Source organism: Microcebus murinus, chromosome 31 (genome assembly GCF_040939455.1).
Source record: "Microcebus murinus isolate Inina chromosome 31, M.murinus_Inina_mat1.0, whole genome shotgun sequence".
NCBI lineage: Eukaryota > Metazoa > Chordata > Mammalia > Primates > Cheirogaleidae > Microcebus > Microcebus murinus.
The window spans coordinates 4,887,218-4,892,666 of NC_134134.1; positions in this window are offsets into that span (position 1 = coordinate 4,887,218).

The window sequence follows — 5,449 nt, forward strand, 5'->3', positions numbered from 1 at the left end:
TGTTTTATTCTGATTTTAATGAGAAGGATATTAGTCTGTATACCTACATCATATGTCACGTGAAATACTGTTTGTTAGAAGTCTACCACACAGCACCTCTCCATTTCATACATCTTACATTTCAGTGATTTTAGTTTTCTATGGAAAAGTATATGAATGATATGTACTTAATACACAAAGACTTCTAATAACTGTTACGCAGCTATCGTTAACCATAGACATTCACATACACACTAAAAATGAAGCATAGCATCTACTGTTTTTAAAGTTAAATAACATCAGTATTTCCTTGTCACAGGTTGCAAAAAAAATTGTAATTTATTGCATTTGCATCCCACCCTGATGAGAAAGTATGTTTTACATATCATTATAATTTTCAAAAAATCTCTCGTTTTTAAAACTGATATAAAAATACTTTATCTAACTATTTTAACAGAGTTATTCTCTATACTCAACAACCTGGTTTAAAGAAATGTTTAAATGTGTTAGTGCCTCAGCACATTTTCCTGTGAGTCCTCTGATATCTGTTTAGACTTAATATTGATTATATGTGTTCTGAAATTTATTATATCTGTAAAGGAGTTTTAAGTATCAGTTCTTTGCTGTTCTCTAAGGTATACCTTTTTCATAAATATTTGTTCACATTCATTATATTTGTAAGGTTTCTATCTATGAAAATTTTTGTGATGTTGATCAATGTTTCAGAAAATATTGGAGAATTACTTTCAGTGAAAGTTCTCCCATGTCCAGTAAAATCTGTCATAACTCAAGATATTGTTGGCACTCTACATTATTATTGTTTATATAAGTACTGTTGTGTATTTTAAAGCTAATATTTTGGGAAAGTACTTCTAAAGTCATTGCATTTATCTCACTTTATGATTTCTTTGATGATGAGTAAGATTGGAGCAGTTATTAAAGACTTTGTCACAATTATATAATTTTTTTCTGTTCTGAACTCTTTCATATAGATTAAGGTGTGAGCACTGGATAAAAGCTTTGCCACAATCCTCAAATTTGTATGGTTTCTCTCCATTATGATTTCTTTTATAAAGACTAAGTGTTTAGCACCGGGTAAAGGCTTTGCCACATTCCTCACCTTTGTAGGGTTTCTCTCCTGTATGAATTCGTTTATGTCGATGGACATGTCCAATCTTGTTAAAGGCTTTGCCACATTCTTCACATTTGTAGGGTTTCTCTCCACTATGAATTCTTTTATGTTCAGTAAGGTGTGTGCTCTGGGTAAAGGCTTTGCCACATTCTTCACATTTGTAGGGGTTCTCTTCACTATGAATTCTTTTATGTTGTGTAAGTGCTCTGCACCGGGTAAAGGCTTTGCCACATTCCTCACATTTGTAGGGTTTCTCTCCACTATGAATTCGTTTATGTCGATTGAGGTCTCCAATCTTGATAAAGGCTTTGCCACATTCTTCACATTCGAATGGTTTCTCTCCACTATGAATCCTTTTATGTTGAGTAAGGTGTGTGCTCTGGGTAAAGGCTTTGCCACATTCTTCACATTTGTGGGGTTTCTCTCCACTATGAATTCTTTTATGTACAGTAAGGGTTGAGCACCAGGTAAAGGCTTTGCTACATTCCTCACATTTGTAGGGTTTCTCTCCTGTATGGATTCGTTTATGTCGATGGACATGTCCAATCTTGTTAAAGGCTTTGCCACATTCTTCACATTTGTAGGGTTTCTCTCCACTATGAATTCTTTTATGTAGTGTAAGGGTTGAGCACTGGCTAAAGGCTTTGCTACATTCCTCACATTTGTAGGGTTTCTCTCCTGTATGAATTCGTTTATGTCGATTGAGGTCTCCAATCTTGATAAAGGCTTTGCCACATTCTTCACATTTGTAGGGTTTCTCTCCACTATGAAATCTTCTGTGTTCAGTAAGGTGTGTGCTCTGGGTAAAGGGTTTGCCACATTCTTCACATTTATATGTTTTCTCTCCATTATGAATTCTTTTATGTTGAGTAAGGATTGAGCAATGGGTAAAAGCTTTGCTACATTCTTCACATTTGTAGGGTTTCTCTCCTGTGTGAATTCTCCTATGTATAGTGAGATTTGTGTAGCAGTTAAAGGGTTTTCCACATTCTTCACACTTGCAGGGTTTGTCTATAGTGTGAAATTTCCAATGCCCAAGAACTTTTGAGCTGTGCATAAAAGGTTTGCTACATTCATTATGTTTGAAACTTTTCTCTCTAGTATTTCTTATCTTAGGTTTATTTAGATTTGAGGACTTGCTAAACATTTTTATACATTTATAACCTTTCAAGATTTTCCTATTGTTACCGGACAAACATTGGATAAGACCATCATAACCTACTTTCTGCCTCTTACACTCATCAACACACTCCCAGTCTTTTCTTAAAAGTACATTTTCCTGGTCAGAGCTTCTGTATAGTCTTATTATTGATTTCTGGAATGAATGTTTTATGCCCTGCTCTGGCATTGGGTCTTCAGTGCAATGGGAAGAAAGTTCTGAAAGAAATGAAAATAACAAAGTATCTCACTAATTATACTTAGGTAAATATACTTCATAATTTGAATATACAAAACTATACCGAGCACATTAGCAAGAAGGTGCAATAGACTACCATAGTCTTACTTCCATCATAGATGTATGACATTCAAAATATATTTGCAAACATGATTCATTGAGAAATCATAAGTGGTAATATTTCAAGGCACCCCAGATGAGTATGACACCAAGAACCATATGGAAGGGGAAGGAACATTTGTTACATTTACCCAGGAAAACTCTTCCTCCCCACTTATACATAGTTCTCACTTTAGCAGTAAAATTCCATTTCCTGGATTCCCTTTCAAAAGAGATTCAAACCAATGGAACATGTGTCCATACATCTGGTTTTCGATGGCCTTTGAATATCTGGTTTCTATCTTCCAAGACAACTACATAACATTCTGGGAAAGATATGCACATATCAAAAATAAAATTCTGCAGTATTATATTGATGGTGCAAAAACATTTAATTATGCTATCAAATTTGAAAGACAAAATAAATATGATCATTCACACATGTTAATTGACATAATGTAAAGAGACATAATTACTGACATCTATATCATGAAGTTGAGGGCAGATATAAATATTTTGAGTTTTTATGTATAATTGAAGTTAAGTAGTTATCAGTTTAACATAAGTTGCAGCTTCAAAAGATTTTAGGTAATTCTCACAGGAAACAGCAGGAAAATGTTTAAAGAGGTACACAAACAAAGATGGCCACAGAAACAAAATATATCAATAAAAATCAGTGAGGTGGAATGAGGAAAAAGGAGTAGAAATAAAGATAAATAGTGACAAAAGTTATATAAACAATTAATATTAGTGCAATTTTGAATCCATCCTTTTTAGAAAATTATGCAAATATTTATGTACTAGTATTTCTACTCAGAAGATACATTTAAATAAAAAAATTAAAAAATCCAACTCTATTCTCTCTAAAGAGATTTGACTTCATACCTGGTGAAAGCAATAGACAAAAAGTGACAGGAAATAACAAGACATACCACGAAAATGTTCAGCATACAAGAGCAGTGGAGTTCAAAATTATATTAGGCACATTACTTTTGAAGTAAAAAATGTTATAGTTTATAAAATATACTTTAAGTCTAAAGTGCCACAAGAGACAAACAAGGACATTTAATATAAAAGGAGGTCATTCACTGATAACCCTTTAAATATAATTGATATCTCTGATATCTATGTCTCGCATAAAGGTTCTCAAATATATAAAAGGCTTGACACCATTGAAGCAAGAAATGAACATAAAAATAATAGGATAGCATGGTATTCCACTTTCAATACTAATAAGGTCAGTCAAATTACTAATAAAAAAACAGGAGAGTTGAAATCACTAGAGAACAATAAGACCTCACACATATATAGATAATACTCTGCTGAGTAATAATAGAATATACAATATTTTTGATAGCTCATAAAAATTCTTCCTACAAATCTACCTGTTCAGACAGAAAACATGTCTTAACCAATTTTCGAAAATTGAAATTTTACACAGTTTAATTTCTCACCAGAATGGAATGAAACTGTAGATAAGTGACACGAAAAACACAGAGAAATTCAAAAGTATAGGAAAATAAACAACACATTCTTGAACATGTTCTTGTTCAAGGGAAGAAGACCTAATGTTGTGAAAATGTCCAAAGTGATCTACAGATTAAATACAATTCCTTTCAAATTCTCAATTTCATTTTTTCAAAAATAGAAATAGCAAACCCCAATATAATATGAAATCTCAAGAGACCACAAAGATGTGAACAATCATCAAAAAGAGAAGCAATGCTATAGGTACCACACTTACCCATTTTAAAACATTAAAAATGTATACTTTGGAATACTACTCAGCTATAAGAAACAACACTGATATGCACCTCTTGTAATTTCCTGGATAGAGCTGAACCCCATTATCCTAAGTGAAATATTCCAAGAATAGAAAAACAAGCACCACATTACTCACCAGAAAATTGGTTTCACTGATCAACACCTAAGTGGACATATAGGAATAACATTTATCGGGTGTCGGGCAGGTGGGAGGGGAAGGAGGGGATGTGTATATACAAACATAAGGAGTGCGATGTGCACCATCAGGGCATGGACATGCTTAAAACTCTGACTCCGGGGGTGAAGGCAACACACATAACCTAAACATTTCTACCCCCATGATATGCTGAAATAAAAATAGAAAAATAAAAAAAAAATGATACAGTAGTCAAAGAAGTTATCTAATGGCAGAGACACCTGGACCAATGAATGAGAAAGAAACACAAATAAGCTCTTGCATATATTGTAAAATAAAGAGTTATATTCATATGCATATTTATTTCACCATAATTCACAAAAGTCAGTGGATGAGAGCAACCAAAACTGCCTTTGCCAAATGAACAGATAAATACTATTTGAAATGTAGAAATAATGGATTATTTCTCAGCTTAAGGAAAAACAGATTCTCTAATAACATCCATAATATAGATAAACCTCGATGACAATATGCTTAATGAAACCTCAGTCACAATAAGACAGATGTATTTTGATTGTATGCGTAGGATATTTCTAAGCTGTTACACTCCTAGGAACAGAAAACATAATGCATTTTGTCAGCAGTTAGGCAATGGGCAAAACAGGTAGTTTTCTCATGTGTACTGAAATTCACATTTACTTAGTACATACATTCCAGACAATATAGTACATGATGATGTAAATATAGCTCACATGACTGATGTTAACAACTAAAAGTAATTAAGCTTTCAATTTTTGTGATTTTACAATAATTAAGATAAAAAGAATATCTTAAAGAGATACAGAGATGAACTTTTCAAAACTTTCTTACATATTACAAAATTGTTTTTGTAATTTCAAAATATTATGGGAGTAAATCATTTAGAATATGTATATTGCTTTTG